The sequence below is a fragment of the Elephantulus edwardii genome, unplaced genomic scaffold (assembly GCF_000299155.1).
Source record: "Elephantulus edwardii isolate Elephantulus edwardi_28Jun2011 unplaced genomic scaffold, EleEdw1.0 scaffold00004, whole genome shotgun sequence".
Classification (NCBI taxonomy): Eukaryota; Metazoa; Chordata; class Mammalia; order Macroscelidea; family Macroscelididae; genus Elephantulus; species Elephantulus edwardii.
Window position 1 is genome coordinate 8,665,771 of NW_006399754.1, and position 13,903 is coordinate 8,679,673.

The window sequence follows — 13,903 nt, forward strand, 5'->3', positions numbered from 1 at the left end:
TCTCCAAGGACCCGTCCCTCCTGGCAACATGTCCAAAGTATGTCAGACGAAGCCCCAGAATCCTTGCCTCCAAGGAGTAGCTTGGTTTAATCCTCTCCAAGATGAATCTGTTTGTTTTCCTGACAGTCCATGGTACATTCAGTACTCTTCTCCAGCACCACAGCTCAAAGACACCAACTCTCCTTCTGTCCTCCCTAGTCAATGTCCAACTCTCTGATGCATAACAAGCAATTGCAAAGACCATGACCTGTATCAGGCGCACCTTAGTCTCCAGAGAGACACCGTTGCTCCTGAATACTTTAGTTAAAGGTCCCTAACAGCAGACTTTCCCATCACGACATGCTTTTTTATTTCCTGACTGCTGGTGCCAAGAGTGTTGACTGTGGAGCCTAGCAAACTGAAGCTGTGAACAATCTCAAACTCTTCGCTATCCATCCTGACGCTGCCAATTGGTCCAGTGGTGAGAATCTTTGTCTTCTTGACATTGAGCCTCAGCCCATACTGAAGGCTGCAGTCCTTGACCCTTCGCAGCAAGTGCATGAGGTCCTCCTCAGTTTCAGCAAGCAGGGTTGTGTCATCTGCATAATGCAGATTGTTAATAGATCTTCCACGGGCGGAAGTCACCTCAGATAATAGCGAAGAGGCATGTTGCAGGTACACAGGAAAAGCCATCGGGAGGAGGTGCTGGGGGGACACGGAGAATGTGCCCCTGGGCAGAGGGGAAGCCTGGAAGCTGCGCACCGGCGGATGTCACCTCAGATAATAGTGAGGAGGCATATTGCAGGAGAGATCCTTAATCATAGATTTTTCTCAATACAATCTATCTTTTGATTTCCTGACTGCTAGTGCCAAAGGTCTTGATTGTGGATCTGAGCAAGATGAAATAATCTTCAGTCTTATGTGCATCTATCATGATGCTATCTATTGAACAAGTGGTGAGATATAGTCTATATTGAAGGCCACAGTCCTTGATCTTCTGCACAATGGCTACAAGTTCTTCTCAGTTACAGCAAGCAAAGGAATGTCATCTGTATAATGCAGGTTGTTCATGAGTCTTCCTACAATTCTGATGACACAGTCTTCTTCATGAAGTCCAGCTTCTCAAATGATCTTTTCAGCATAGAGACTGAAAAGGCATTGAGAAAGGATACATCCCTGACATATTCCTTTCTTGACTTTGAACCATGTAGTGATCCCTTGCTCTGTGGTATACTGCATTACAGGTTAGGCTGTGAACCAAAAGGTCAGTGGTTTGAACCACACCAGTAGCTTTGCAGAAGAAAATGGGTAATTTGCTCCCATGAAAATTTATAGCCTAGGAAGTTGGAGGGTTGCTATGAACTGGAATCCAGGAAGGTGTTGTTTTGCTTTGTTTTGTTTTGTTCTGTTTTTCTGGGTTGGTGTTAATAAGGAACCAGAAACAAACAATAAAAGGATATTCAGAAATGCATGAGTAAAATGTAGACCTCTTTTTCACTTGAAAATAGTTCATGACATGCAATAGGAGGTAGGGTAATTGAAGTGTGAAGTTAAATCCAGAAGACAAAGAAACAAGTCACAATAATAACAGAAGGATCTGTGCTTTAGGAGGTCTATGTGGTTTCTTCTGGAGTAGAATGTATGTGAGAACCTGTGTAATGCTAGATCCAAATTACAGGGAAGAGGATGTCAGTTAAATGTGGCAAATCTTGAACTCTCTTTTTCTTTTCTATGAGCATTTCATATTCCTTTTAGGGCACATACTAGACTTTGCTATACAATGTACTTTCCAATCTTTCATTCTGACTGTGAGTCCCATGAGGAACATGATGTGTTGTTTGCCATTTCTTCACAGTGTTCATAATGCCTGGAATTTATGTGTGATAGATCTGTGCTGACCTGAGTTAGATGGATTATTTCTGTCAAAGAGATATCCAGAAGCATGAATGAGCATGTCCAGGAAGAATACTCTTAGATACAGCACAGGACAAGGTGGCGTTTTGTTCTGTTGTGCATAACAGTAATCAGGAGTCTTGTACCACCTTGGCATTTACCAACAATATCTATTTCACACACTCTCACACAATTCTAGCAGCAATCAATGTACTTAGATTAGAGAGCTTCCACCTGTCCCCAACATACACACATTAGTCAAGAATTTCTTCTCAAAGTCTCTAAATCAACTTTGTGAATCATAAGTGGTAAGATTATTACATCTTATAGTCTTCATACATAGATACAGTTTCATCAATTATGTTGTTATTGTTGTTAGGTGTCATCGAGATAAGCATGATTCCTAGTGACACTATACATAATGGATCCGAACCTCGTCCTATCCTGTGCCGTCCTCATCATCTCTGATGTAGTTGGTCCCATTTCTGTAGTCACTATGTCAATCCATCTTGTTGAGAGTCTTCCTTTTTGTTGCTGACCTTCCACCTTTTCAAGCACGATGTAGTTTTTTAAGGATCATCCCTACTAACAACATGCTCAGAATACGTAAGGAGAAGCTTTATCAACCTTGCCTCAGAGGATCACCTTAGTTGCACTTTCTCCAAGACACATTTGTTTGCTGTTTTGGTAGCCCATGAGAAATTCAGTACTCTTCTCTAACACCACAAATCAAAGGCATAATTGTTCTTCTGTCATCCTTAGTCACTGTCCAGCCTTCAAAAGATTTCTTACAGTATTATTTAGAACATTAGTACCTCCTTTGGTAAGAACAGAATCTATGACTAACTTGGCACATAAAATAATTAATATCCTGGAATAGATAATAAAATTTGCTTGGATGTGACTCATTCAGCTTGTTTTTCTAGAATGTCATTTTCTGCATTTTTTAAAAAACCATATGCCATTATCAAAAGAATCATACCTCAAGCTTAAGTCTCTGAGTTCTGAATATAATTTAGTAATTTAACTTTTAGAATTATTTGAAGCCACAATATTCATTATTATTCTCTAAAAACAAAATTGTGTATAACAATGGGAAGATATTAAATGAGGCTGTCCAAAATGATTTTTATAAGGAAAACATTTTTAAAACATGACATAATAGATGAGATCACATAAATCTGGAAATTATGTGATTCAACAGTAGAATGGATTCTTATTTCTTCTCTCTAATTATACTTAATTCCTTTTAATTGTTATTATTTTTGATGCCTTTATTTCTTAAATATTTTTTATTTTACAATATATAAAAACTCTACTAGTTTTTATTTACACCATTTCAGACCACAAGTATATACTTTATGTTTTATATCCTAGAAAGAGTATTTTGTTGCTATTCTCTTAGAGCTTTGAGTCATTATAACTACTATTTACATTTTAAATGAAGGCATCATTTTGGATTTAACAATTAAGCAAACTAAGTTATTTTTTGCACTTATAGGTTTTTTTCACACTAATACTGAAAAAACCCCTTAAGACAATTATTTACATTCTATATTATGATAAAAAACATAAATACTTTATTGTGAAAAGATATGGATCTTGATTAATCACATAAAATGATTGTTTTGATCAAATTAATTATAGTTAAAATTAATAGAAAATTAATAAAGTACACAAATGTAACATACCTCTTTAAGTTGAAATGCTAAAACCAAAACCAATAAAGTAAAACAGTATTTCAAGTCACAAATGGAGATTATATCATGAAAATGGAATAAGATTATATCATTAAATTGGAATAAAATCATGTTATATAAATATTTCAGAAGTAAGAAAATCTGGGGTCCAGACTGTCTATGTAGCAGCAGATGGGAAATTTACACCCACTTTCACTGGGGCATAACTTTTTCTCTACTGTGCATTTTGGAAATACAAACATATACTCACTTTAGCGCAAAGGCCTTTCCTCAAAGTGCCTATCAGACTACATCCGTGGAAAGTCAATGAAGCAGCTCAGCACCACCAGTCAAAGCAAGGCTAGGGATGTACTGTGGAACAGATCTTAAATTACTCCTGTACAACTTCAAGTTAACAATGAAGAAAATGAGGACAAGTCCACAAGAATCAAAATACAGCCTTGATCTTATCTCACCTGAATTTAAAATCTTGTTGTTGTTGTTATGTGCCATCGAGTCGCTTGCGACTCATAGCAACCCTGTGTACAACAGCCCTAAACTCTGCTCTGTCCTGTGCCAACCTCACTGTCTCTGATACTCCCATCCCAATTATCCCAGTCACTGAAACAATCCACCTCATAGAGGGCCTTCCTCTCCTGCACTGTCCCTCCACCCTCCCAAGCATGATGGCCCTCTCTAAGGACCAACAATTTAAAATCTATATCAAGAATAAATCTGTTAAACTGAACACTACGGCTGAAGACCAGATGAGTTGTGGGATGACATCAAGAATATCATCCATGAAAAAAAGCAAAAAGTCATTACAAAGACAGGGTAGTAAGAAAAACTCAAAATGGATGTCAGAAGAGACTTTCAAAACTTTGATTAGAACTTTAAGAGGTCAAAACAAAGGGAAGAAATGCTGAAGATAACTAAAAGAATATTTTAAAGAGCAGCCTAAAAGATAAAATGAAGAGTTAAAAACAAGACACGGCCAGATGCTCTGCCGGGGAAAGAGGGACAATCTCCTCCTGTACCAGTCAGATCTGATTTGATGGTACACTCACACAAAAATAATAAAATAAAATAAAAAACAAGACACGGGGGCACATGGCCGTAAGCATCTCTCTGAAAGAACCAGAGAGAGTGAGACTAGCACACACCCTCACAGCCCCAGAGCAGAAAGTAGATAAAAAGCCCATCATAGCCCAACCACATGGTTACTCTACAACCACACAAGCAGCAAGAGTTTCCTTATTAGTTGCTGATTCACAGACTCAAAGTTATGGTACCAAGAATGGGATTTATTGAGGAAGTTGGAGAGTAGACGAGGCAAAGAATACCACTCAATGCAAATCCAGTTTTGTTTAGTATAGTAGTCTCAAGGCACAGTACCAAAATTAGTCCAGGCTCTGGTTTCAGCTCAGTATTCAGCTTCTCCTTCCATCATCTGGGAAGAACAGCAGACATCTTCAACTGTGGCTTTTATCTCAGAGCTATTCTGGTTTCATCTTGCCACAGTTTCTCCACAGCAATACCACAGTCTCTCCACCACCATTACCAATGCCTCACCACCAGGGTCTCGCTTCAGTCTCCCTCAAGCCTTGCCTACCTCAAGTCTTGCTGCCCAGTGTGGGAAGAACTCTCTCCTTTATCCTAGTCCCACAGTTTTTGATTCTTTGCAAAACCATGTGTCTGAAGGAAGGGAGTTCTGGTGGCCTATTTATAAATAAGAATCCCAAATTCATGCTGTTTGAATTGGCCAGCTGCTCCATGGGAGAAAGATGGACAATCTCTTCTCATACAATAAACTGCCTCTAAAAACCCATTGGAGTCAGCTATGTGTTGGTTCCAAATTGACAGTACTCTACAACAACAACAGCATGTCTGCAGTTAAGGTAGCTGGAGATCAGAGGGAGTAAATGGGGGCAGGGGGAGGAGCCAACTTTAGGCTAACAGTGCACAAAGCAAAGTATTTGAATGAAGTGTTAAAAAAGCTGGATTCAGAAAACCAAAAGGAAAGAACACGTTCCATATTCTTAAGCTAAAAGAATTGAGAAATAAATTCAACTTCAAGTTGCAATACTTAAGGATTCAATGGGCAAAACCTTTAATGTTGCAGGAAACATCAAAAGAAAATGAAAGGAAAATTTAGTAATTGTACCAGAAATGATTGGTTATATGCTTATGCATCATTTGTATAACAGTACAGAATAAAAGGCAACATAGCAAAGTGTACTGAGGAAGGGGTGGGAGGAGGAAGGAAATTTTGCAAGAGTGAAGGAATATTTCTTTTTTAAAAAATAAACTGGGGGTGATAGGAGGAAATGTGCAACAATAAATGAATGAAAATCCAACTTTTCTGTCAACTCTCATTAAAATTACCATAAAAAAGCAAGTCAAAACAAAACAGAAACTGAACCATTTCAGGAAGTAACATGTTAGGAAGAACCAATAGTATTGAAAGAAGAAGACCAAGCTGCACTGAAGGCATTGGCAAAAAATAAAGCATTAGAAATTGATGCAATACCAATTGACATGTTCCAACAAACAGATGGCTCCTTGATCTATTCACTAGTCTATGCTAAGAAATTTAGAAGTGAGCTACCTGGCCAACTGACAGGAAAAGATAAATATATCTTCCAATTCCACCAAAAAAGTTATCAACAGAATGTGGCAATTACTGAAAAATATCATTGATATAAAATTAAAATCTAGCTGAAGAATATTTAAAAATGTGTAGAACAATAAGTAGAGAAGAAACTGCTAGAAACTCAAGTGGGACACAGAAGAGACTGTGGAACAGGGGCTATCATTGCTGATGTCAAATGAATCTTAGTTGAAAGAAGAGAATATTAGAAAGATGATGAATTGTTTTTATTGACTATGCAAAGACGTTTGACTGTGTGGATCATAAAAAATTATGGCTAACATTGAGAAGAAAGAGAATTCCAGAACACTTAATTGTGCTCATGAGAAACATGTACGTATACCAGGAAGCAGTTGTCCGAACTGAATAAGGTTATAATATATAATTCAAGATTGGAAGGAAGGTTATTTCATTTTTACAAACCTATTCAATCTGTATGTTGAGAAAATAATTGAAGATGCTGGACTATATGAAGAAGAATGTGGTATAAAGATTGGAAGAAGAGTCATCAACAACCTACATTATTGCAGATAACTCATCCTTGCATGCAGAAAGTGAAAAGAATTTGAAGGGCTTGCTGTATAAGATCAAAGGCTACACTCTTCAATATGGATTATATTGAAGTATCAAGAAAACAAAAATTCTCATAACTAGACCAACAGGCCAGATCATGATAGATGGAGAAAAGATTGAAGATGTCAATGAATTAATTTTGTTTGAATCTATAATCAACACTAATGGTAGCAACAGTCAAGAATTAAAAGACATCTGCACTGGGGAAATCTACTGTCAAAGACTGTTCTAAAATTCCAAAAAGTGAGAATGTCAGTTTAAACACTAAGGAGTGCCTGATCCAGGACATGATATTGTTAATTGCTTCCCATGCAAAACAAAGTTGGGCAAGGAATAAGGAAGACATACGAATCAATGTCTTTGAATTGTGGTGTTGGCCAAGAGTAATAAATGGACTTCCAAATGAACAAACAAATTTGTCTTGAAAGTAGTGTAGGGTGATTCTTAGAGGCAAGGATGTTGAAACTTCACCTCATTTATTTGGGGGTTATTTTCATGGGGAATTTGTCCTTGGAGAGAGACATCATGTTGAAAAAGGTGGAGGGACAGCAAAAGTGAGAAATATTCTCAATGAGATGAATTGACATAATACTACCACAATGACCCTGAGCAGGACTAAGAGGTTTTCGGCACAGAACAGGGCCAAGTTCAGATCTGTTGTTCATAATGTCACTATGAACTAACAGATAAAACTTAAGTTCAAGGTCAGTATAATAGAAAAAGAAGTTGACATGTTTCCAGAGCTGAGATGCCAAAGCAAAGGGAAGTAATCAAGAAATTAAGGAGTTGAACAGAAGATTTCAAAGGGCAGCTTGAGAAGACAAAGCAAAGTATTATAATGAAATGTACAAAGAGCTGGAGTCAGAAAATCAAAAGGGCCAAACTTGCTCAGAATTTTTTTTTTAAGCTGAAGGAATTGAAAAAACAAAAATCAAGCCACGAGTTGTAATACTTAAGGATGCTTTGGGAAGAATATTAAATAATTCAAGAAGCATTAAAAGACGATGGAAGGAGTATACAGAGTTATTGTACCGGAAGGAATTGGCAAAAACAGAAGAATTTCATGAAACAACATATAAGTAAAAGCCTGTGGTGATGAAGGAAGAAACTCGAGCTTCTCTGAAAGAATTGCCAAAAAACAAAGCCCCAGGAATTGATGGTATAGAAATTGACATATTTCAAGAAATAGATGTTTCCCTGGATACACTAAGTTGTGCCAAGAAACCCGGAGGACAATCACCTGGCCTACTGACTGGAAGAGATCTATATTTGTTCCCATTCCAAAGAAAGATGACCTGACGGAGTGCAGAAATTATCAAACAATACCATTAATATCACATCCAAGCAAGATTCTGGTGAAAATTATACAAAAATGATTGGAGCAGTATGTCAACAAAGAACTGCCAGATGTGCAGGCTGGGTTTAGAAGAGGTTTTGTTACTAGGCACATTATAACTAATGTTAGATGGATCTTGGCTGAAAACAGAGAGTACCAAAGGAATGTTTATCTGTGTTTCATTGACTATGCAAAAGCTTTGAGTGCATGGATTACAACAAACTGTGGCTGACTCTGAGAATAATGCGAACCCCAGAGCATTTGATTGTACTAACCTGAAACCTATACTTGGACCAGGAGGAAGTCATCAGAAGAGATCAAGAAAACTCTGCATGGTTAAAAATTGGGAAGGGTATATGCCAGGGATGTATTCTGTCTCCATACCTTTTCAATCTATATGCAGAAAAGATCATCCAAGAGGCTGGGCTGTATGAGGAGGAATGTGGTCAGGATTGGAGGAAGATTCATCAATAACCTGCATTATACAGATGACAAAACCTTGCTTGCTGAAACTGAGTAGGACCTGAAGCGCTTGCTGCAGAAGATCAAAGACTGCAGCCTTCAATATAGACTGAAGCTCAACATCAAGAAAACAAAGATTTTCACCACTGGACAAATGGCAGCATCATAATGGATGGTAAAAAGAGTAAGATTCTTAACAGCTCTAGTTTACTTGGCTCCACAATCAACACTCTTGGTACCAGCAGCCAGTTGCATGGGGAAAGTTGACTGTCAGGGACTTCTCCAGAGTACTGAAGAGCAATGGTGTCAGTCTGGGGGCTAAGGTGCCCCTGATCCAGGCCATAGTCTTTGCAATTGCTTGCTATGTGTCAGAAAGCTGGACAGTGACTAGGGATGATAGAAGGAGAATTGAAGCCTTTGAGCTGTGGTGCTGGAGAAGAGTGTTGAATATACTATGGACTTCCAGGAGAACAGATTCATCCTAGAGAGGGTGAAGCCAGCCTCCTCAGTGGATGAAAGGATTCTGAGGTTTCTTCTAACATACTTTAAGCATGCTGCAAGGAGGGACTTGTCCTTGAAGAAGGATATCACGCTTGGAAGGGTGGAGGGACTGAGAAGGAAACAGAGACCATAGATAAGATGGATTGATACAATGACTGGGGTAAGGAAGGTAGATGTATTGGAGACAGTAATGTTGGCACAGGATACAGTCAATTTCAGGGCTGTTCTATATAAGGTCACTATGAGTCGCATTTGTGACTCGATGACATATAATAACAACAATAATAAACCACTAAACAAAGTTGACAACGTTTTGAAAAGAAATATTTTTTGTTTGTTTAATGTCATTTACAATTATACTTGGTTCCCAAGTATGATTTGTTAGCGAAGATACTTGCAGAAGAAGAGTTAAAGAGATGAAGAGAGACACATGTTTTCAGAGAGACTAGAATAGGTCATTCATTGTGGGAAAAAGACATTCTCTTTCTTCACTCATTCATTCATATATATATATATATATATATATATATACACACACACATATGTGTGTATATATATATATACATACACATATGTACACACACACACACACATATATATATATATATACACACACACATATCACCTCCATCTGGTGTCACTGCCTTATTCTTAATTTCTTGCTTGCTCTTCATGTCTGTCATGTTCCCTTTACAAGCTAGATCCCTGTTTTAACATTTAATATTATTAATATCATCAATATCTCTTGCAAGTAAATTCTTGCTGAAGATCACTAAAAAATGACTAAAATAATACATCAACAGAGAATTGCCAGAACTTTAGGCTGCCTATAAAAGAAGTCATGGCACTAGGAATATCAATACTGATGTCACATGGACCTTGGCTAAAAACAGAGAATATCAAAAGAATGTCTATCTGTGTTTTATTGACTATACAAAGACATTTGACTGTGGATCATAACAGATTATGATGATACTGAGAAGAATCAGAATTAATGAACACTTGATTGTGCTCATGTGAAACCTCTATCTAAACCTAGAAGCTGTAGTACAAATAGGACAAGGGAACACTGAATAGTTTAAAAATCAAGAAATGTATGTTTCAAGGCTTTATTCTTTCTCCATACTCTTTCATCCTGTATGCTGAACACAACATACAAAAAGCTAGACTTTATCAAGAAGACTGTGGAATCACAATCTGAGAAAGACTCATCAACAATCTGAATCTTGCTGATAATACAATCTTGTTTACTGGATGTAAGGAAGACTAGGAACACTTGCTTCAGAGGATCAAGGACTACGGCCTTCAATATGGGTTATATCATAACATCATGAAAACAAAAATGAATCATGAAAACACTGGGCCAATAGACAACATAATGATAGAGAAGAGATAGAAGTGCACAATGACTTTATCTTGCTTGGATCTATTATCAACACCATCAGCACTAGCAGCCACATGATAGGACAGAATTGAGATTTGTTGTTCACAGGGTCACTGTAAGTGAACTTGCCTTAACAACCTGCATTATGCAGGTGACACAACCCTGCTTGCTGAAACTGAGGAGGACCTGAAGTGCTTGCTGTAGAAGGTCAAGGACTGCAGCCTTCAATATGGATTGAAGCTCAACGTCAAGAAAACAAAAATTCTAACCACTGGGCCAACTGGCAGCATCAGCATGGATGGTGAAGAGATTGAGATAGTTAACAGTTTTCATTTACTTGGCTCCACAGTCAACACTCTTGGTAACAGCAGCCAGGAAATCAGGAGACGAAATGCATTGGGAAAGTCAACTGTGAGGGACCTCTCAAGAGTACTGAAGAGCAACGATGTCAGGCTGGAGACTAAGGTGCGCCTGATCTAGGCTATAGTCTTCGCAATTATGTGCTATGCATCAGAGAGTTGGACAATGAATAGGGCTGATAGAAAGAGGATTGATGCCTTTGAGATGTGGTGCTGGAGAAGAGTGTTGAATATACCATGGACTGCTAGGAGAACAAACAGGTTTGTCCTGGAGAGGGTGAAGCCAGAGTGTTCCCTGGAGTCAAGGATTCTGAAGCTTCGTCTGACATATTTTGGGCATGTTGCAAGGAGGGACTGGTCCTTGGAGAGGGACATCATGTTTGGGAGAGTGGAGGGGAGGCGAAGGAGAGGAAGACCTTTGATGAGATGGATCAATTTGGTGACTGGAGCGGTGGGAATAAGTGCATTTGAGCTGGCTAGGTTGGCACAGGATAGAAGAGCATTTAGAGCTCTTGTACATAGGGTCGCTATGAGTCGCAAGCGACTCGATGGCACATAACAACAACAACAGAACAATGATTGCAGTGGAAATGTCTGCTGATTGAAACCTCTCCAAAGTACCGAAAACTTTGCTAATAGTGCTAGTTTAAAGATTAAAGCGCACCTGATACAAACCATGACCTTTCATTTACTTGCCATGTAGCTGAAAATTGCACAGTAAATAAGGATAACAGAAGAAGAATTTTTTGCCTTTGATTTCTGGTGTTGAAGAAGAATGTTGAATATTTCACAGATTGTCAAAATGACAAATAAGTATTATCTTGAGAAAAGTGAAGCCAGGCTAATCCTGGGAGGCCTAGATCATGAAGCTTTGCCTCATATACTCTGGGAATGTTGCTAGGAGCTGGTTGTTGGAAAAGGACATAATGCTCAGAAAGGCGGAAGGTCAGCAAAAGAAAGACTTTCAATAAGATGGACTGACACAGTGGCTGTAACAAGGAGGCCAAGCATAACAAAGATGGTGAAGATGCCATAGGGCAGGGCAATTTTCACAGGGTCCCTATGAGTCATAATTGATTCAAAGGCACTTAACATATCAATTTTTTTAAGGAAAAAATGAATACAATTTTATACAATAGTCCTCTGATTTTATAAGTCCTAGGACCATCATCCTAGTGTCTCTACAAATTTACCAACGTTTTTTGTTTGCATCTTCTTTTTTTTAAACTTTGCAGGTAATGCTGGTGAGAGAGTCCACAAAGAGTTGCCCTATTAACCCAAAGGTCACTACTCTCTGGCACATCTTTCTGGTAGTTTGAATGTACCAGCAGCTCTGTGGGAGAAAGATGGACATCTGCTTCCTGTGTGATTTATAGTCTGCAAAACCAGCTGGAGGATCAGCAAGGACTCAGTTCACACTCAATGGCAATGAGTAGATGAGTAGAATTGAGGATGGTGGCACAATGTGAAAAGTATAGTGGATACCATTGAATTGTAAATGAAAAAAATTACAGAACACCTGTATTTTGTTCTCTATATTTTCACCACAATAAAAAAAATGAGTCAATTATAAACACTGGAAAATAATAAACCTTTGAAAAAGGAATGACCTGTAGACTAAACCTAAGCATTAATATTGTAGTATAATATTGAGAAAAAAGGGGAGGGTTGAAAGGGGAGGAAAGGAATGAACTAGTCATAATCTCAGTAGTTAGAGACCAATAACTGGATCAGGGGAATATATTTAAAATAAGATATTAGGAAATACATGTATACATATATAATTTACAATGATGGTCTGCTAAATTCAGATTAAAATAGAAGAAACACAGAAAGTTATTTAGGGATATTAATGATAATCAATCGTTGTTGCTGCTGTTAATTGCCATAGAGCTGAGCACAATTCATAGTGACCCTATAAGCAAAAGACCTGAAGCCTTTCTATAACTATTGTCGTTTCTCAATGTTCATAGAGTTTCTAACCAGTCTCTAGGGCTATGGACTAGTCTACGTTCATTGTAAGATAGGCGTAATTGATTTTAAACTACGTACTGTATTTGTGAAGAAATTGAGATAGTTAACAGTTTTAGTTTGCTTGGCTCCACAGTCAACAATCTTGGTAACAACAGCCAGGAAATCAGGAGATTTAATTGCATTGGGAAAGTCAGCTGTGAGGGACCTCTCAAGAGTACTGACGTGCAACGACGTCAGGCTGGAGACTAAGGTGAGCCTGATCCAGGCTAAAGTCTTTGCAATTACGTGCTATGTATCAGAGAGTTGGACAGTAGCTAGGGATGATAGAAAGAGAATTGATGCCTTTGAGCTGTGGTGCTGGAGAAGAGTGTTGAATATACCATGGACTGCTAGGAGAACAAACAGGTTTGTCCTGGAGAGGGTGAAGCCAGAATGTTCCCTGGAGTCAAGGAATCTAAAGCTTCGTCTGACATACTTTGGGCATGTTGCAAGGAGGGACTGGTCCTTGGAAAGGGACATCATGTTTGGGAGAGTGGAGGGACAGCGCAGGAGAGGAAGACCCTTGATGAGATGGAGCGATTCTGTGAGTGGAGTGGTGGGAATGAATGTGTTTGAGACGGCGAGGTTGGCACAGGATAGAACAGCATTTAGGGCTCCTGTACATAGGGTTGCTAGTTGCAAACGACTCGATGGCACATAACAACAACAACAACAAACTATTTGTTAACAGATACAGAGAAAAGGGAGGAAGAAAAAGAGGGAGGGGGAAAAGAGAAAGAGAAAGGAAATGAAAGAAAGAATAAAAGGAAAGAGGGTTATTAAAGAGAAAGAATAGAAAGAGGGGAGAAGAAGAAAGAAAGGCAGGAAGCAATAAGAAGAAAGAAAATAAAAACTGCATTAAAGTATTGTGCGTATTTAAGGAACTGCAAAAAATGTCTGATAGATATACAATAGTTTATTAGTCACAGGCGTATCTAATGGGGTGCTGACAGTGAATTTGTAATATGTCAGAAAGGGTTGGATGCAGCAATCCCATGTTTTGACCTTATCTTAATGGAGATTGAAATTTATTGACGAGTTCCATTTCCATCCAATTAAATCTGTATCTTTAAA